The sequence below is a fragment of the Phoca vitulina genome, unplaced genomic scaffold (assembly GCF_004348235.1).
Source record: "Phoca vitulina isolate PV1807 unplaced genomic scaffold, GSC_HSeal_1.0 scaffold35, whole genome shotgun sequence".
Taxonomy (NCBI): Eukaryota; Metazoa; Chordata; class Mammalia; order Carnivora; family Phocidae; genus Phoca; species Phoca vitulina.
The window spans coordinates 12,828,026-12,849,173 of NW_022589738.1; the positions used below are offsets into that span (position 1 = coordinate 12,828,026).

General features: G+C 52.5%; 1 long non-coding RNA gene across 1 annotated transcript; it reads right to left on the reverse strand.

Moving 5' to 3' along the window:
* Positions 1–3,941: 3,941 nt before the first annotated feature.
* LOC116646115 lies at positions 3,942–20,355 on the reverse strand. The gene is made up of 3 exons (XR_004302071.1): positions 20,255–20,355; positions 15,103–15,232; positions 3,942–3,958 (listed from the first exon to the last, which is right to left on the reverse strand). It is a non-coding gene; the product is annotated as an uncharacterized LOC116646115 (long non-coding RNA).
* Between the last annotated feature and the right edge of the window lie 793 nt (positions 20,356–21,148).

Here is a 21,148-nt window from a genome sequence, read left to right on the forward strand (position 1 = left end):
AAAAAGCAGTGGAGGGGAGAAAGGTCCAATAATATAGGTAAGCAATTCATAGATAGGGAACCCCTAATGAAAATGAAGAGATAATCAACCCCCATGAGTTACTAAAGAAATGCAAAGTCCAACAGCATCACTTCACACCTAAGACATTGGCAAAACTTACAAAAGTGAATAAAACCCAGTGCTGTAGAAGATATGGGGAAATGGGGACTCTTGCGCACTGCTGGTGGGACTGCAAGGTGATACCACCATTCTGGAGGAGTATCTGGTGATGCTTAGAGGAGTGAAATCTGTGCAAACTTTATGAATGACCTAGAAATCCCCCGGGTCTTCACCCCAGAGAAACTCCTGTATGGCTCGAGGCAGGGCACGACTGAAGCTGTCCATCATAGCTGCCTTTGCAGCGCCAGAGAGTAGGGGACAAGCCGGGCATCGCTCACGAGGGCAAAGGGGAAGTAAGATGGTGGTAGGTGCCTATGGCATGGATACATATGAGGGTGGTGCCCACACCTGGCCTCTTCCTCCAGCCCCGCTTGGCAAACTTCCAGCAGCACCACACAAATCAGAAGCCTGAAACGGCCGATCAAGAGAAATGACAGAGATGCTCAGGCCGCGACTGATGTTCATTCACCTGTTGATGCTGGAACCCAGGGCAGGGTTTCCAAACGGAGGGGGCCAGGCCCCCCCTTCCTCCCTCTGACCTCAGTGGGAGCTGCATGCTTCTAATGGCCAATGGCGTGGAGAGGCACGGAGCAGTGTGGGTCACAGCGGTTAAGTGTTGTCATAATTCTCTCGCCTGAAGCACTGAACTCCATCTCCCTCCAGTCTGTGTGGGAGGAATGTAATCCAGTTCTCCTTGGAACTCAGAGCACATAGTGATTCCTTTCTCCTTTTGTGGTCAGGAAATGAGTTTTGCTCTTTTTCACTTGGGGGCTTATTATGCAATTGCTTAAAATATGCAATGGGATGCAGATATTTATATGAGGATGTTGAAATGATGACTTTTTAATGGAAGCAATCTAATTATGCCATATCTGCGCCCTTTTCGGTTTTGTTTTTTTTTTTAGATTATTTTTACAGTGTTGGAAAGAAGCAGCGATTTTTGTGCGTGCGTCTGGGTTGTGTTTTTGTTTTTGTTTAGGGTGTGTGGCTCTATTTAATGTCCCAGACTGTTTAAATGGATTGCAAAGAAAAAAAAAAAATCCAAAAAGTATATGGCTGTGATTTAACAAGATAATTAGCAGCTGCACTTTATAACAAAATCTAAGGCAATTATCACTTCAGGAGGACCCAGAGGAGTCCGAACTGCCAACATCCTGCTTCTCTGCCAGAGAGAATGACATCATAACTGCTCCAGACAAAGGGGAAGTGGGTTCTGGTCACCGTGATGTCACTTGCTCCAGCAGACAGTCCCAGACAGCTGGAAGACAGGTGGCTGCTTCCTAGGACACGAGGGAGGAGGATGGGTACCGGAAGGACATCAGTCATTTACAGGCCCAAACCCCACCCCTTGCCCCCCCCAACCCCCCTGGGCCACCGAGACAGAAACATGTTTACTTAGAGTTCTCCTCCTCCCTAAGACCTTGCAGTCTTTCCGGGAAGTTGAATTGTCCCTGTCCTCCTCTCCGGAGTCTCATTTCTAAATCTTTATCCCAACCGATCAAACTTTTAGTGGCTTATTGGGTTCTTGCTCATGGTCAAGTGGACCACTTAGCCAAGATGTGTCCCTTCGAAGATGAGGACCGCCACATTACAATGGACAGCAAGCCAAAAGAAGCTTAAGAAGATTTGTGTTTTTGAGTAAGGGTTGTGATCTCTTGCTCTGTGGCAAACGATTCATCGTTCCAGGCTCCCGAGCACTTTAGGGATCAAACACAGGGCTTGCTACGGTCAGGGACCAGGTAGCAAATGGGAATTTGTCACCGACTGAGTTTTATACGTAAAATTGAGCCAGACTACCCCGCTGCATGATGATACAATCCAGCAACTGCTTAAATGCATCGTGGGACAGCCCACGATGCACTTAAATATTGAATGCATTGTCAGGCTTTTGAGGGTTGCAGAGGATGGAGAAAGTAGGTCTGATTCCCCTGTAAATTGGAGGACACAGAGCCCCGCAGGCTAATTCTGGTTATAGGCAGCCAAGTGCCGCCCCGCCTCCCGGCTTCGTGAAACTAGAGAGTGCTCACTAAGGCCTGTGTACGTCACAGTGGCAGGTGGCATTCTTGGTGCCCGGGTGGGAATTTGGCCTCTGTCCTTTGATAGAGAAACCACAAAAAGACATGTGTTTGCTCTCACTCTCATGTGTTCACACGCTCTCATTTCCCCTTCTGCCCAGGGGCCATCCTCCTTAGGCCCAAGTTACAAACCAGGGGACGAGAAGAGGGTCAGGACATCTTTCATCCTTCCTCCCAGTGGCAGCCAGAAAGCTCCGGGGCCACACAGGAAATGAAATGAGACGTGACTAGCCCCAAGGAAGTCACGGACTCCCGGGTCTCCTGCAAACACAGAGACTAACCCGGAGGTAACACCACCAGGCCTGCCTCTGGAACTGGGCATAATTCTGCGGCCGGGCTAAGTGTGCAGTCCACACAGCAGATCCTTTGGCCCAGTGCCATTCTCAGGCTTCTAGAAAACTTCCTACTTCCTTTATGGAAAACAGGTGTCCATGTCTTCATACATTAGGCTGGACGTCAGGTAGGACCCTGGGCTGAGAAAGCTGTTCCTGTTAACTCTTTCTGTTTAACAAACCACCCCACCTTCCTGGTATAAACAACAAATATTTTAGTATGCTCCTGGATTCGGTGGGTCAGAAATCCAGACAGGGGCAGACCTGGGGTGGCTTGACTCTGCTCCACAATGTCTAGGGTCTCACTTGGGGAGACTTGAATGGCCAAGGGGTGACCCCATAGCTGGGGGCTAGAATCATCCCGAAGCTCCTTCACTCACAGGCCTGGTGCTTGGGCTCAAATGACTTGAAGGCTGGGCTCGGCCAGGACTGTGGATCATCCCATCCACGTGTAGCCTCTCGGTGCGGACTGGGTTTCCTCCCAACACGGCAGCCAGCACTCAGGCTTCTCACACAGCAGCGTGGAGGGCCAAGTGCCGTTGTTCCAGCAGAGAAGACAGAACCTGCGCGGCCTTTTTGGATCCAGTCTTAGAAGTCACATGGCATCACTCCTGTAGTGTGCTTTCGGCCTGAAGCAGTCACAAGCCCACCCGGATACAAGGGGAGGGGCCGGGTTGGGAAAGTATCAAAGAATTTGCTGCCATGTTTCAAAACCCCCACGGGGCTGACTTCCGGACGGCCCCCACGTCCACCTTCAGCCAGGTGTTCAGGACCACTGGAACACTAGGGCAGACTTCTCCCGGGTCAGACTCAGCGGCCTTAGAGCCGTGCCTGGGATGGGGACGGGGTGGGGGGGGGAGGGGAGGCGAGGGGAGGGGAGGGGAGGCACCCGACTGCGGTTTGTCTTTCTTCGGTGCCTAACTCTTTTCTCTCATTTCTGAGGGTCTATGAAGATCTCTCAGACCCTCTCCCTGACCTTTTTCTTCCAAAGTCGATGGAAAAGGATGAGCCACGTGACAGCCCCATTCTGGGTGCAGCTAACATGGTGGCCGTTGTAGAGGGTGGGGGGAGAGAGGGGGGCAGGCCGGCCTCGAGAAAGCGGGCTTCTCCGTGGGCCAGGCGTCGGGGGGGGGGGGGGGGGGGGGCCTGGTTAGTGGGAGGCACAAAGCCGGTTCGCTTCTTTCTTCTCTTCCCACCCTCAAAGCCTGAATGCAGGTTGGGTGAGGCAGGGACTCCTTCCCAGGGCTTCTGTCCGGAGAAAGGAGGTGTTGAAATAGAAAGCCATAGGCTAGCTGAGGTGACGGCCTGAGGTCTTGGCCAGACACGGGTCCGAGGTGCTTGTCCTCCACTCCAGTCCATCCTGGTAGTTTGCCCGGGGCCTCTGAAAAACACCTGCCGTTTATACAGTGTTGACATGGGTCACAGAGGAGGGATCCCAAGTCCGGGCTGGCAGGGAGCTCCTGGCTCAGGGAATCCACCCCCCATGCAGCCCCGTCCTTGCTGGGGCTGAGGGAACCAAGGCTCAGAGGGGTCACCAGTGTGTGACTGGTGAGGGGGGGCCTCTGGGCAGCTCTGGGCCCGCCGGGAGGGAAGGTAGTGCTCACCCGCCGCCGCCCGCCGGTGGGGAGGGGGGCCCCGCATCCGTGCAGCCTGCGGCCCGCCTGGCTACCGGCTACCGGCTACCGGCTACCGGCTACCGGCGGCAGCTGCAAGGGGAGCGAAGCCACGGGAAGGACGGCCTCGAGGAATCAGGAACGGATCTGCGAGGATGACCTTAGGGGCATTAGACCTGGCACGGCCGCCTCCGGAGAGGTCGCACGGAGGAGGCCCGGGCGGGGGCCAGGGGACAGGAGACAGACGGCCTCTGTCTCACTGCACCCCCTGCCACCCCGCCTGGCTCCCAGCCGGGGCCGGGATGACAATGCCAGGATTCACAAGGCCCGCGCCCCGACCACACGGGCCGCCCATCCCGTGTGTGTCAGCCGAGATAACAGATGTCTTTCACGGGGAAGTAATTGCTCGAAACACAACTGGACAGCCCCCCCCCCCCCTGGGGATTGCGTGGGACGGAGGGGGCCTCGCTCTGGGGGGATGGGAGGGGAGGCGGGTAGGCAGCCCCCTCCCCGATTCCCATGATCACTTGACACCCTAATGAGCTGTGCTAGCCTGTGTGGAAGATCACCATGACGTCAGCGGTGCCCGCCTGCCCCTCTGGCAAGCCCGCCTGGGGCCAGGGACGCGGGGGCGGGGCCTCCTAGGGGGCCTTTGTTGCTGGAGGAATTCCCCAGATGCCTTGGGGGCGGGGGTGGGGGGGGTGGGCTGCTGAGAGACGGGAACGGAGGGAAGGACCGGGCCAGGGTCAGTGACCATCTTCCAAAGCCTGAGAAATGGGTCCAAAGCCGAAAGGCTGCCTTTGGCCGGAGCTGGCTCCGGGAGGTGTCGCTGTTAGGAAAGGCGGGGCCCCGGGGGGCTGTCTGCGGCCTGCGCTGGTAAAAATAGCGCTCGCCTGTGTTCCCACTGCCAAGTCGCCAAGCCTGGTGATTTATAAGGCTGGGAGCAGACGTGTGTATAAATGTTTTTGCGTGCGAGATGTGTAGCCAACCGCGGGCTGGCTTTTTCAAACTTACAAGGAAGGGGGGGGGAGGGAGGGGAGGGGAGGGGAGGGGGGAGCGAAGGCAGCCCGGGTGGGAAGCACATGGGCCACTTTTATGTAACACTCCTCTGATACACGCCGCAGTGGGGATTTATGCTCTCTTTGAAGTAAATTGCATCCCGGTGCACCATAGCATGAAAGTTAAGATTTACCATGGCTGGGACCTCCGAGACCCTGCTGGAAGCTAGAATAATTAGCACAGCATTTGGCTGCCTCTCCTCCTGCTCTGCAGGCGGTGACAGGAGTGCCACTAATAGATCTTCCAGGCCCGGGCCCCGTGTGTTTGTTATGGGGTCCACGGTGGCGGTGAGCACAGAGGACGCTGGTCAACCAGAAACATGGAGGCCGGGAAAGGGGCCGGGACCAACCCCTTTGCTGGGGACAGTGGGACCTGCTCCTCCTGGAGGGGCTCGGCCACGATAAGCGCTTTGGGAGCCCAGGGAGCTCATTTAGAAACAGATTCCAGGGCCAGACTCCTGGCTTGCTACAAGTGGGCGTCCTGGGGCCCTTGGCCAGTTTGGGGAGCCCCCAGATTATATCATCAGCTCCCGTATCCAGTGGTTTTCAGAAAACAGTGCCTGGACCTCCCTCCCCTCCCCAAACCCTCCTGACCTTGCTGCCTCCCCTTCCGCCCCTGCAGGGACCTTCCCAGGGTCCTTCCCAGCTCCTGTGCAAGGGCCTTGCGCTGCCGTGCTGGAGAAGCTGGGAAGTGGACGCGATCGGCAAATCCTGAGCCCCACAGGGAGAGCCCTAACAGCTGCCTGGATGCCCCAGCTCTGTCGCTAACCAGCTGTGTGATCTTGGGCAAGTTCCTGTCCCTGTCTGGGCCTCGGCTTCCACTTGTGTATCGCGATCGGGTTGGATTTTCACCAGATCGTCTTGAAGGGCCTCCCTGAACATTCTGTGATTTGTCTGACTCTTCTCCTCCCCAGGACACCCTCATGGGGTTCTAAGGAATCCAAACACAGAAGTAATGGCCAGTTGTGGGGTCCCAGGCTCATGGTAGGATGCCAGAGTGGGGAGGGGCCCGGCCAGCCCCGCTCGCTGCGGAGCTTACAGGTGCCTACTCCGGAAGGGCTTTCCTGAGGTTGCGATAAGGTCATATGATCAGTTATCATTCCACAGAGCAGAGCAGTTTCCTGGGACCCCTGGAGACCCCACTTCATAATCATAACCATTAAAAAAACAACACTGGGTAGCGTTTTCCAAAGCCCTCACCTAATTCTCACAATGTGTGTCTAAGGTCGCTAATAAAATTGTTCCCACTTCACATCTGGGGAAACTGAGGCTCTGAGACATTGGCGGGCCCAAGCGAGTCCACGGAATGTTGTAGAAATACGGATGTTGAAATCAAACCCACGGGAGTGCAAATCTCAACTCCGCCAGGCTAGCTGGGTGAACTAGGATAAATGGGAAAGTCTCAAGGCTCAGTTTTTTCATCTGTAAAATGGGCGGTAACTCCCCCTAAAGGAGGCCTGGTAAGGGCTGCCTGAGCGAGCACACAGGAAAGGGACACACAGGGCAGCCTCCCCGTAGGTGACATTAAGGAGAAGTTCCCTGGGCCAGAGCTACTCAGCCGGTAACGGGAGACTCGGGCTTCAGACCCAGGCGGCTGGCTGCAAGCCACTTTTGCCTCCCGGATCTCAAGTGGTGCCTGGCACGGTCGGGCCCAGTAAATATTTGCTGAACCGAATTATACGGGCTGCCATCACAGAGGCCTCACTGTTGAGCAGTGTTGGAGAAGTAGCAGATAAAGCCATGAGGACTGGAGATTCTCCAAGGGAATTGGGAGCCAGTGGTATGGCGAGTTTAGGGAAGGGGGAGATCCAAATTTAAAAAGCTCACGCCACAGGGTCCAGAGCGCTGTGCAGGGTGGGACCAGAATCAGAAGTGGGCAGAGGTTCCTGGGCAGATTCTGCAGGATAAATCCCCAAAATGCGCTGAGCGGCCTTTTGGACCGATCATCCGAGGCTGGCGATTTGGGGAAATATTAATCAATAAAGTGGAACCAGCAGCCACAAAAGCCAAGTGGGATTCCTGAATGATCTGTCTTCCTGTTCTTCCTCCTCCCCCCCACCACACCCTAAATGCCCCTCTGCCATGTAGACATGAGTGTGGGAGAGAGAGATGAAGTGGGGGCTCCTTCCCGTGTAAATCTAGGTCCAGAGGGGTGAGGGGGTATCGGAGTCATCCCAACAAATTGCCAACCCTTCTATCCAGGTCCTCTGGCCTCACGTCTTTCCCTGAGCTGAAAGAGTCCCGACATGCCAGGCCCTAGAATATTCCGTGGGACCTGCCTTCTGCCCCATGGAGGAGAGGGCACAGTGAGGAGAACTTCTCGCACTGATGGAGCCGGAAGCCCCCCCTGAGGAATTACCACTTACTCTCGGAGGCACCTCCCTTCCCTGCGGTCACTCCCAGGACTGGTGACACAGACTTACGGAGCAAAGAGGCCAGCAAAACACCCCAGGGCTCTTGATCTTGTCTCAAAGAATGGGGATGGATGAATAGATGGATGGATGGACAGACCAATGAACCAAGTTCCTTAGCCCCTGCTGGCTTCTTGCTCTCGAGCCTTAGAGCTATCCTAATCCAGAGGTTATTCCAAGGGTCTTGCCTGTTTTCTCTCAACTACGGCTTTAAAACGCTCCCTTTTCTCTGCTCTTTGGGAGACAACAACAGCCAGGTGACCTCCCCTAGAAAATTGTTGCATTTAGTTAACTGTCGTTGCATACGTATGACGTCACAGAAAGAGGGAAGGCTCGGCGGTAGATGGATCCAGGCTTGAAAACCAGACCTAACACCACTGAGCTGTGGGACCTTGGACAACCTACAGAAACTTTCTGAACCTATTTCATTATTTGTAAAATGGGGGTCAGGGCCAGGACATCTCAGGGATGCTTCAAGAAGAGATGATGCCCAAGAAGCGTCTGGCATGCATAGATATTTCTCTTCAAGAAAGTGAGCTAGAGATGGAAAATCGCCTCAGCTCTGGCATCTAAACAGGTCTGGTTGGAACCTGCTCAACCACTGGCTCTGGGGCCTTTTGCCAAGGTAGTGGATTCTGAGCCTCAGACGCCTCATCTTTAAAAGGGACTAATAAGGCATACGTTTCTGGGTGGCCATGAAGAGGAGACAGATCTTCTGGAGAGTGCCCAGCGCATAGCAAGTGCTTACCAAATGGTAGCCCATAGTATCGCTTGTGAAAGGACATGAGGACGCGGAGGCACAAAGCGATCTGCTCAGGCAGGGGAAGAGTGAGGGCGTCTGGGCTCCTGTGGGGCCCGTGAGCCATGCCACGCCACCCGGGGTGACGTTAACCGTGCCCGGTCCCCACTCAGTGAGCCCGGCGGAACCGGAAACCTTCAGGCTCTCTGGTGACTACGATTTGGCCTGATCTGACTGGTGGCTGCCCACAGGGCGGGCCGGGCGCCCGGAGCTGATCGTGTCGGGTTTCTTGGGCTCCCGATCCCCGGCTTTCCCCACACCTTCACGAGGGGGCACAGCCAGGTGATCGAGAACCCCGGGAGCCACACCACCTCCGTTTCCAATCCCGGTGCCACCACCGTGGGCTATGTGACCGCTGGCCACTCTGTGCCTCAGTAACGGGAATGATGACAGGGCGTGCCTCCCAGAGGTGCTGTGACGGTGGCCCAGTACTTGGCACATGCCAAGTCCCCAATCAGTGTTAGCTACGGTTACGATTCGCTCTTTGCCACGTAGAGCTTTGATCTCTCAAAGACCCATTAATCGCTCAGCCCCTTCTTCAAGGGATTAAAAAAAAAAAAAACCCAGCAAATGAAATTCTACATGAAATCATCGCTGTAATATTTCTGCTGCCAGGACAAATCATTAGGAGGGGGAAAAACCTGGCAGTGACACCACCGGCCTGCTCAGAACGAAGAAGGGCCATTAATATAGCAGCTTCCCGTCTAATGGCCGGGGAAGATGGAGGAGGAGTGGAGGGCTGCCAAAGGAAGGGGGGCTGGAAGGAAGGGGCCCTGTCAGGCAGGAGCCCCCCAGGAGGTGGAAGGGTCTCTGTGGCCAGTAGGGAGAGGCACAGAGAGGGGCCCCCTGGGACCACTGCCCAGCCTCCCCGTGGCCTTGCAGCCCGCACCCAGCCCACCTCTAGCTCTGATGTCCCCTCCTTCAGGACCAGGGGCCCCCTTGGGCTCAAGAAACGAACGTGCCTTTATTCTCCACAGAGCACCGGGCGGAGAGCTTTGGTCTCCCTGAGGCGGGCTCCAAGAGACAGCTGACCGGGATTCCTGCCCCCTCTGCCTTGCTGTGATCTCCCCCAGGCCTCTATGGGCATCAGCTTTCTCAGCAGGAGAGTGAGGGGTTTGGCTGAGGCTGTGGTTTTGAAAGCCCGGTTGGGGGTGCCCAAGGGGGAGGCCGAGGTTGGGTGTGGGCCTCCACCTTGCTTCTCCCAGAACCAGCACCACATCAGCCAGTTTGAGGACTGCGGTTGCTGATAAATACGATTTTGTTTAGCAAAAGGTTTCTGCTACTTCAAAGGAAGACTGTATGAATGCCCTGAGTAGAGAGTCTCTAGCCATGCCTCCCCAGCCCTGTGTCCCCTGTCCTGGGAGGCACCAAGGACAGGCAGCGGGGAGCGGGCTTGGCCCTGGCTCAGGGTCCACAGGCTCTGCCCGTCCTCCTTCCCGAGTGGCCACTGGGCTTTGCGTGTCACAGTTTAACCGCCGGCAAGGGCTGGTTGAACACAATGCCTTGGTCCGAAGCCCACCAGCAGGAGCCAAACCCAACAGGCTCCTCAGCCTCCTGGCTTGTGCCAGCACATTCCTTGGCCGAGGTGACCAGTGGGCAGAAGGAGCACTGCCCTGCCTGGGTTCACAAACACCAGGAAGGGTGTCTCGCCGGTCCCTGTGGGGCCATTGAGAGTCACAATCTGGGCTCAGGCTTGGGGTGTCTCAATGGGCAACTCGTCCCACTGGGGTGGGCGGGCAGCAAAGGGTGGTAAAGGTGTGGGGCCTGCCCGAGCCCACCCTGGAGTTTGCAGGAAGTGATCTAAGCAACCAGGTGCCCCCACCATGCTGTGGGTCCCCACTCCTAAATCCAATATTGCCTTCCGGTCAGGGACCTCTGGTTGAGTCACGGGGTACATCTCAGATAGGTTCCTAAGAGCATGCCTTGCCAGGAGTTGTCGGCACGTGAGGCACACCAAAGCTAGAAGTAGGGGTGAAGTCTCCTTGAAGGAGGAAGAAAGGCCCAGAAAAGATGGCCAGGGGACCACAGCCTTTTTCATAGTTTTGCTGGGGGCATAAAACAGCCCCCTGGTGTAGCAGTCAAGACCCTCTGGGTCAGGTTCCCTGCCCGCTCTCCCTAGCCCTGCAGCAGTTCATGTACAATCAGGCCCTCTTCGTGTCTCTGTGCCTTTGCACATGTGATCCTCCATAACGGAATGGCCATACCTTTCCCTCGGCCTACTCTTAGCCTTATCTGCCTGGCGGGCTCCTGCTCACCCTTCAAAACCCATTTTTCCTTCCTCCTTAAGGCCTTCTCTGGTTCCTTCCTGAGAGATTCTTGCCCCGTCCTCTGTTTCCCCACAATATCTTACACACACGTCACTTGCGGCAAATACTGTATTTATTGGAAGAATGCATCTTTGGCCTGCAGTATTAGACGGTGAGATCCTTGATATAAACTGTAACTTTTTGTACACACGTACACTTGCCTGATTGTATGTATTTTTGCTTCGCACACCTAAAAAATCATTTGAGATCACATCAGGAATAATGATAACCAACATTTATCAGTGGCCCGGTATGTGCCTGTTTCCCAATAGGTACTCCCCACAACACCCTGCAGTGTGGGCACTATTACTCCATGTCACAAATGGGGAAACCGAGGCTCAGGGGCCTTAGGTATCCTGCCCAAGGTCACACAACTAGTAACGCTAAGCCAGGGTGTGATCACTGTTCTTTTAGATTCCAGAGCCCAGCGTTTGCACTGCTTTCTCACCCCACTGTCCTGCTGCTGGAAGGTCTTCCCCCATTTCTCTCTACCCCTGTGCCTGCCAGGAGATGTGCCGACAGTCTGACCATGAGCAGTCTGACAGCAATCTCTGGGATGCGTGGCCCTTGCTACTCAAAGTGTGGTCCAGGGACCAGCAGCAGCCGCACCACCCGGAAGCTTGTACCGAATCTCAGGTTCCACCATGACCTCCTGAATCAGAAGCAGCAACTGAACAAGATCCCTGGGGATTTCGTGTGCACAAATCAAATCTCTGCCTTAGGCACCTGTTTCCGCCAAGAAGAGCGAGGAGAAGCTTCTGACAGAGGGAGCTCACAGGTTAAAATCAAAATTTCCCTTTCTCATTGCCACTTTGCTAATTTCTTCCACAACAGTTTCTTTGATATGTTCAGCCTTAGGTTTCTCTTTTTTTTCTTTCTGAGAGAGAGAGCAGGGATGGGGGGGAAGGAGAGGGAGAGAGAATCTTAAGCAGGCTCCATGCACCAGGGCCTAGCCCGACGCGGGGCTCCATCTCACGACCTCGAGATCATGACCTGAGCCGAAATCAAGAATCAGATGCTCAAACGACTGAGTCACCCAGGCGCTGCAATATGTTCAACCTGAGGAATGATGTTATGAAAGACCGTTCAGCCTCATCAACTCCCCACAGTAGGTGTTACACGTATCCACCAGGAGCCATGCTCTAGAATGCCTACAGCAAGGCGAACCCACCCGGAGCCCATCCAAGGTGGGATGGATAAGTAAACGCTAACAGCAATGAGGACCAAAAGCTGCCACCTCTTGCAACAAAGTGGATATATCTCACCATCTTACTGTTGAGCAAAAGAGGCCAGACCCAAAAGAGGACATATGTTTGATTCCATTTATGTAAGCTTCAGAGATAGGCGAAGCTGTGAGTAAAGTCAGGAGAGCTCCCCCGGGAGAAGCGGTGCCTGGGGGAGGGCATGGGGGGGCGGTGATGTTCTGTGTCCTGACCTGGGTGCTCCTCCGCGGGTACTTTCTGCTTGTAAGAATTTATCAAGCGTATACTTAGGATATGCGCACTTCTCTGAATGTAGGTTATACTTCAATAAAAAGTTAAAAAAAAAAAACTAATGTGGCCTAATGGCCTAAATTCTATGAATATGCAATAAACTTGCAGCATAAGAATTTTGTCCTGCAATTTGCTGCTGACTCCAAGTTCGGGAGGTGTCAGGGTAACAAAGCACCCCAGGGTGAGCATTTGACAGAAAGCATTAGCTGCCCCCCAGGAACCTCAACTACCTGATGGGTTTTCTCCTGCTTAAAATTAAAAACCTGCCCACAAAGATGCCGAGGAAGGGAGAATGTATCCACAACCCTCATTCTGCAGTGTTATTAACTGTGGGAGTTGAACACAGTGGGTAGTGGGATTCGTTCTCCAACTGCGGGCTGAACACCAGGTGCCCTGGAGGGCGGGGCTGGAACCTTCTTCCTTTACCTATACGTGCCGCTCATGCCTTACCCACGAAGGCCCAAAGATGCCTGTTGCCTAATGCTCGCCTATGAACCATAGCCCTATGGTACTAGCAAGAGTAATAATAAGAACACCTCCCTTTGATTTTGCACATGCTGTGGGCCCGGCACTTAAGTGCTTTGTACACATGATCTCACTTAACCCTCGTGACCAGCCTGCGAGGGAATGGCCATTATTATTCCCATTTTACAGATGAGGCTGGGAGCTTACCCGAGCAGAGCTGGGCTCGCACCCAGGGAGGGCATGGATCCAGAGCCGGCTTCACCTCGAGGTGTGGCTGCCTTGGAGGCCATGCTAAGCCCCCAGTTTTATAAATGTGGCCCCCGGGTAGGGTGGTTGGATTTAGCAAATAAAAATACAGGCTGCCAAGTTAAAGTTGAATTTCAGATAAATAATGCATACTTTTTTAGTGTAAGTATGTCCCCTGGGATATTTGGGACATACTTAAAAATTACTCATGTGTTTATCTGAAATTCAGCTCTAACTAGGATGCTTGTATTTTATCCAGCACCCTTAGCACAGGGGCCCAGGGCAGCCTAGTAACATATGAAGTCACACTGGTGGTTTGTCAGAGTCGGGGGTCTGGACCCAGGGCCCCCACCTCCTCATCCCGCTCTCTTTCCACAGGCTGTAGCCCTTCCCCGAGCCTCCTCACACACTGTGTATTTACAACCAAACCCCTCGCTTTCCCTGGGGACTACCTCTCCTATTCCTTGTACTCTTTCAAGCCAGTCTTGCTGTGCTGAGGCCACCCCCCAATGTTCCCAGCTCCCGCCTCAGGCTCAGACCAGCCCTAGGCTGTGGGGCCGCGGACCCCTCCTCAAGGGAAACCAGGGCCTTCTAAATTCATGCATGGGGACTCAGCCTGGAACCCAGTTCCAGGAAGTAGAGGTTCTAGGCATCTCTCTCTCTTTTTTTAAGATTTTATTTATTTATTTGAGAGAGAGAGATAGCGAGAGAAAGCATGAGCAGGGGGTTGGGGAGAGAGGGAGAAGCAGGCTCCCCCCTGAGCAGGGAGCCCGATGCGGGATTCGATTCCAGGACCCCGAGATCATGACCTGAGCCGAAGGCAGACGCTTAACGAATGAGCCACCCAGGCGTCCCGGTTCTAGGCATCTCTTGCTGCATGATAAGCCACACCAAAATCCAGAGGCTCAAAAAACATGACAATCATTCCTTCAGCTCCTGAATCTGTACTCTGAGCAGGTCTCGGAGACGGGAAGACTTGTCTCTGTACCACAGAGTTCATCTGGGGACTGGGGCAGTCACCTCCCACATGCCTGGTTGACATGGTTCACATGGTCAGCAAGTTGGGGCTGGTGGTTAGCTTGGAGCTTAGCCAAAGCTGAGGACCAGGGGCCATGGTTCCTCGGCACATGAGCCTCTGCCTATAGCCTGGGCTTCCCCACATCATGGCATCCAGGTCCCAAGGGTGAGCGTCCCAAGAGAGAGCCAGGTGGGAGCTGAATAGCTCCTTCCATGGCCCACCCTCAGGAGTCACGTGGTGCCACTTCTCTTTTACTCAAGGCAGTCCCCAAAGACCACCCCTGGGTTCAAGGGGAGGGGACACAGACTTTATCTCTTGATCAGGGAGTTTGGTCAAGGTTCTGGAAAAGCATGCAGGACTGGAAATATTATTGTGGGAATACAGAGCTTATTATCTGGGACCACGCTCACACTTTCTAACCAACGCCAAAGTAAGGGTTTGGAGACCCCCTAGCATTGAAAATATTATGGTGTGGCCTTCCCAGTGTTGGCTTGGAGCTCAAGATATTCTTTGTTAAAGAAGTAAAACTCGGGGGGTGCCTGGGTGGCTCAGTCGGTTAAGCATCCAACTCCTGATTTTGGCTCAGGTCATGATCTCAAAGGTCGTGCTCAGCAGGGAGTCTGCTTGAGATTCTCTCCCTCTCCCTCTGCCCTCCCCCCTAAAATAAATGAATAAATCTCTTAAAAAAAGAAAAAGAAATAAAATTCAAGGCAGCCACAGAACAATACTTGTAACATGATACCGTTCGTGTTAAAACATTCACAAAAATCCTAGGTTTCTGTATACATATACGTGTACGGAAATGCCTTTTTTAAAGTCTTAGAGAAGAAGCATTCAGGAAGGATGTAAGAAAGGCAAAAAGGTTTCCAGTTGGTGTTAGGCTGGATTATTGTACCACCAACTTTTCTCCCTGAGATAGAATCATACCCTCATGCCCTCGGCCATCTGACTGTATGCCTCTTAGCGGACCAGCCCCCCTACTTAGGCCCTACGACTGGCTTTGACCAGTGGAGTGTGGACAGAAGTAACATGTGCCAGTTTCAAACCTTGACCTTAAGAGGCATTGTCTCCAATTGCTTGCCCTCTCGAATTTATCCTCAGCCATAAGAAGAGCCTGCCCCTGGTACCTGTTCCTCCTCTGGTCTTGGTCCCAGGATGAGAGAAATGTGAGCCCTGAGCACAACCCAAAGCCAGGAACCCAGCCTTGGCCTGCAGAGCCGCCGCTGAGCCCTGTTGAACTTCAGCCAGTCGGAAGACCTAGGAGTGGGAAATACATATTTGATGTTGTAAGCCACAAAGACATAGGGGCTGTTTGTGAAGCAGCATTATTGCAGCAGAAACCTGACTGGTGTAGTCTATGAGACTCTGAGTAATCCAGCCCTTGACAACTATTCCAGTCCCATCTCCCTTTTCGCCACTTCTTTGTTCACCAAGTCTAGCCCCCTGGCCTTTTTTAGCGCCTCCTAAGTTAATCGTCTTCTCATGAGAGACTCATTCTACTCAGACTATTTTCTACCCTTATTCTAGCTAATTCCGACTCGTACCTCATGTCTCAGAAGGTCTCATCTGAACACCCACCACCTCCCATCTAAATTAGCTCCCAACTCATTTAGCTTTCAGAGAAAAACTTGTCGATTCCTCATCATCCTTGAGATGATTTATAATTTCCACATCTCTGTGATTATTTGACCTTTGTCTCCTCCCCCGCTGTCCTGTGAGCTCCATGAGGGCAGGTGCCACACTTATTTCATTCATCAATATCTCCCCAGTGGTATCAAGCATGGTGCCTGGGACATGGTGCTTTCCTGAATAAATGAGTTTGGCTGAGTGTTTCCAATCATGCTTCAAGAATCAGAGGAGGACCTCCTTCCCTGTGGGTCCAGGCTACAGTGAAGGAAGTGGGATGTAGCTTAAACCCTAAGGTATGGGTAGAATTTAATATGAGCCAAGACATAGCCATGGTAAGCTGCAGTGACTCTAGGAAGGAGCGAAGGTTGGAGAAGTTGGGTCATTAATACTGAGATGAGGAGATTCAGGTCTTTCCCTACCCAGCTGTGTTGCTCCAACTTTATCCAGCAGCCAGCAGGGAGTGGTGGATGGGTTTTGAGCAAAGATAGGGAGAGATGAAGAGTCATTAGAAGTCCCTTCTGGAAGATGTCAGCAGGGAAGTGGATAGACTGGTGTGAGGTGAGGAGGGCATGAGGGATGAGAGAAGAAACACCACTAAAGCAAAGACACTTATGGCCGGGGTGTCCACACAGAGTAGCACTCCCGCTAAAGGAGCTCAATAAATATTTGTTAGCAACGATGACTGGATATGGTGGAATAACGTCTATGTTTCTGCCTTGAATGGGGGAAACAGTGCAACTACAAAGAGATATGGGGGAGACGGGAAATGGGCTAGAAAGGGTGAGTTTTCAAGCGAGTTAGCACAACATGCAACTGGAGCTCAATCCTTCTGGAGACCTCTGGGGAGCAGTATCGAGCACCCACCTCAGAGTTCTCCCACCCGAGGGCAGGGAACAGGGTCCTTACACACCGACTCCTATCAGTCCTTGTTTGTGGGCTGTTCCAGGAACCTCTTATTCCTTGGCACTTCCAGGGCCTTCACACAGCCAGAGAGAATTCTGGTGATGGGAGAAAGCCCTCAAACTGGGAGATGCAGACTCCGGCAGTTGAAAGTGGGTAGCCATGCTCGGAAATGGAATGGAAATGCTATGTTTTTAGTCCCTGTGATATGCCAGGCACACCCCTAGATCCTTACAAGTATTATCAGCTCCATCTTCACAAGAACATTTTTATTTTTTTAGAGGATTTTATTTATTTATTTGACAGAGAGATAGTGAGAGAGCACAAGTAGGCAGAGCGGCAGGCAGAGGGAGAGGGAGAAGCAGACTCCCCGCAGAGCAGGGAGCCCGACGTGGGGCTGGATCCCAGGACCCTGGGATCATGACCTGAGCCAAAGGCAGCCGATTAACCAACTGGACCACCCAGGCGCCCCCACAAGAACACTTTTAAAGATGAGGAAACAGAACCCCAGAGTAACTAGCAGCTATAAATGGCAGATCACTGAGACCCACCTTGCCAGAGGGACCAGCCAAGACATGGGACCATGGTGTCTGCAGGGCATTGGTGGGACTCAAACTTCCAGCCCCAAGAGCCCATTTCCAGCCCACTATAGCAAGGGGAAATGAAGACAGTCAGAGAGGACTCTTAGGAGAGCCATAGTAATGGCGGACATGTTGAACTCCCCGATGAACAATTATCACAAAAGATAAATTTAGTAAAGAACGTGGAAACCCTACTGTTGTAAGTGGAGAAGATTAAGTGAGAGTCAAGATTCTGAAGGGAATGAAGCATTTAAATGGCGCTGACATAGACAGAGATAGGAAGCCTTTTCAACAGTGTCGGCTCCTGAAGATGGCAATGTCATCCGAGTAAGCACACTTCATGGGGGTTCATCTCAGGGCGGTCCCACTGCATGCTAACTCACACAGTTTATCTCCCTCTTGTGAAGGCAAGAGAAATACCGAGGGCAAGGTGTTGCAAACGAAACATTGGGCCTTCTCAGCCACATCAAGGACAAAAATAAAGAAAATTAATTTATTGATGTTGTGTGAAGGCAAAGACTTGGTTTTGAAGAATTGTAGTGAATGGTTGGGAAAATATGGAGCAAAACAATTGGAAAGCTCAGTTAATGCTAAACAAATTATTAATCATTAACCGTAGTTGGAAAACAGGCCTGTGCAGGCAGATGAAAAGGAATAGGAGACAGAAGGCTGTAGAAAGCGGAGACACTCAACTGTCTTTAAGTGTGTGAGAGGTTATTAGTTATTTTCCTGCAATTTGGCGATTGTTACTGAGGCGGTGTGAGAGGTGGGGCTGGGTAAAGAGGAAGGGATGATCATATCAGAATTCACCTGAGGAGCTTTTTCAAAATGCAAGTGACCCATGCTATCACTAACGTCAGCACATTTCTCAGGACGTGCATCTCACGCTCACTTGGGCGTCTGACGTCTGTTATCCCACAGTCTTATCAAAACTGCTGTTTGCCTAACTGGAGAGTGGGCCTCACCATACCTCCCCTTCTGTGGGCTTCCATGAAAAACAAAGGGCTGGAAGAAAGTTCTTCCTCCCCCCGGCACCCAGGCAAGATCGTTGAGTCCCTGAGAACAAGACCTGGACAGCTTCATGCACTGTGGTCCTTCCTGCCCCCTCCACAGCACCCAGCACATAGTCAGACACGTGGTCATCGAATGAAGGACACAGGCACACGGCCAACCCAACCAGAATGACCACTTCCGGGCATCTCCTCAAAAACAGGTAGATTATTGATAGCACCATGGCCTCTCCCTGGGTAGAAATGGTACGAGGAGAAATACCCACCCAGGGGTGACGAGAGACTGGGCCAAGAAACTACCGAATGAAAAACTGCTAGTCCTCTCAGCCTCAAGCAACAGCCTTCAGCGAGCCCGAGCTGGGGCCAGTCTCTGTCGTCACAGGTCTCCCGCGGGTGCCGTGGCTGTCCTAGTTCTTGTGGCTCTCATGGCGGACGTGGTGGCTGTGGCCATCTCGGCCCCCTCTGGAAGGGCTGCCGTAGGAACATCCCAACCAAACTGCCCTTGTCCTGAGCCCTGCGTGATTTATGGCCACATCTACACACACACACTCACTCATCCTGTCCACAGACTGAATCTGGGCTAAGGCCCATAAAATAAGCAACAGCTATTGGCAAATTCATTAATTAGGATTCTGTTTGTACTTTTATTGTGAAGGAAAATCATTTGTCAGCTTAAAGTCAGACCCAGTGCCTGATGAGAACTGTTATTCTAAGAAGGTATCGACTGACAACGCTACGTGGCACTCCTGCCCTCCCCGCCCCCGCCCCCCACGGCCACGTGCCACCCCACCTCTACCCGGCCACAAAAAGCCTCCTGTCCTTCCACTTGATTCAGGGCCCGTGTGGGGGACCTTGTGAGCTGTGTTCCCAGTAGGCTCACCCCCCTCTTCCTTGCCAACATAACCCTGATTTTGCCTAAGGAAGGGGCAGTCAATGTGCAGCAAGGGCAAATGGGCCCCTCTGACTCTAGAGAGCAAAGCTTGATAGGTCAAAGCTAGTCGCGGCAACTCCATTTCCTCCCCCAGTGACACGAGTCTGACCGATGGCGTGTGAGAGGAAGTCTGGGGGCCTCTTTTAAATGGACTCAAGGCATTCTCTGGTCAGGCCTTCGGACTTGTGTTGGAGCGGAGCCCCTAGAACCAACGGAGCCCTCCTGTGAACACAGGGAGGCAAGACAGAGGACCAACAGCAACACGCTGAGGATGCCACAGCAAAAAGGTGGGAGGGGCTTGGGTCATGTGATGACAGAGTGAGCGCTCAATTACCCAACCCGGGAGTCGTCCTGCCTCTGGGCTTCTGGATCACAGCAGATGCTAATCTCCCTGTTGTCTACACCATATTGAGTGGCCTTTTTGTTATTAGGACCAAAAGCACTGAATATAGCTGCAAACATCCTGGTCCGCTGTAACCAAGTCAGACTCAAACTACCTCCAGATAGATGCTTATTCCAATAGATGGCAATGCCTCGGCTCTGGATCTTGCATGTGGTGGTCCAATTCCAGATTCTCCCTAGACTCTAGTCATACAGTCTTTGTTGGGAAAGGACAGAAGTCCTTCGTGTGAACCACTTTCCCATCAGCCATCTTGCTATCACTGGTGGAAACCATTCTCCCCACCACCCAAAAAAAAAAAAAAAAAATCAGGAAGCTTTAAGCCAGAGTGTGCAGTGACAATACACACAAACACAAACACACACACACACACACACATTGTGTGTGTGGAATGGTATCCCCCCAAATTCATATGTTGAAGTCTTAACCCCTAGTGCCCCAGAATACGACTGCATTTGGAAATAAGGTCATTGTCAATGTCATGAATTAAGATGAAGTCATATTGGAGTAGGGTGGACTCTAGTCCAATATGACCGGTATCCCAATAAAAAGGGGAAATGTGGACACAGACATGCATGCAGAGAACATGCCATTCAAAGATTGGAATTATGCTACCACAAGCCAACAAAGTACCAGGAGTTAGAGAGAGTGTGGCCCCACCCCCACCTTGATTGCGGACTACTGGCCCCCCAGAACTGTGAAAGAGCACACTTCTGTAGTTGAAGCCACTCTGTTTATGGTACTTTGTTACCAGTCTCTTAGATGAAGTTCGGCATAGTATGTGGAGGCACAGTTCCCATATTAAGAACCATAAGGCCAAGGTCATACCTTTCCGGCAGAGCCCAAGTCTTCTCTAAGCTGCAAAGTCCCTCTCAGCGTCCTCAGACACTGAGCTAGCTGGGCAAGCCAGCTGGGCAGCTTCCCAGGACACCAGTCTGTTAGAGGGTCCAAAATACCGGTGGAATAAATAGAAATACCCCTGCCAGTTGACGCAAGTTTCCACAAGCTTCTACCAAAGTAAATAGCAGCCTTATATGGAAATTTAAAACACACCCCTGGCTGGCACTGACCCCTCTCTTTGGGTATTTTTGTAATACACACATACAGTTGCGATCAGCCGAAAACCTGAAAGCAAATAAAGCGTGGTGTAACTTTCTTACTTACCACAAACAATGATTCATTTTATTAGATAATTTGTAAGCCCTTCTCATATGCTTCCCCCACCAAATTGTCTGCCTTGGGAAATTGCCAAAGAAAACCGATGTGAGGAAAAGAACCACAAGAAGTGGAAGACATTTTGCCATTTCTGTAGACCATTAATTTTTTGACAGCCAGGGGAGGTAAATTAGTGAGTAAATCTGTCTGTGCATAAAATGTTTTAATTAATAAGTTTGGCGGAGTCTGTTTCTTTACCTACAGTGTCCTTCCCCCCACCTTTCCCCTATTAAGAGAATCAGCAATTGTAGCGGGGCGCATGGCCACCCGGAATAAAGACTCCGTGTCCCAGCCCCTCACGGCCAGGAGTGACCATGTGGCTAAGTCTGGGCCAGTAAGATATAATCGGAAGTAGCACAGTTCAGTTCTGGGAACCTTCTACTGCTTCTCCTTGATCCCTTTCTCCTCTCCACTGATCAGAATGCCACTGCAGCCATCAGCTTGGACCATGAGGTGGCCTGGGGATGGGGGACCATGCCTGGCCAAGCAGCGGAATAGGAGGATCCT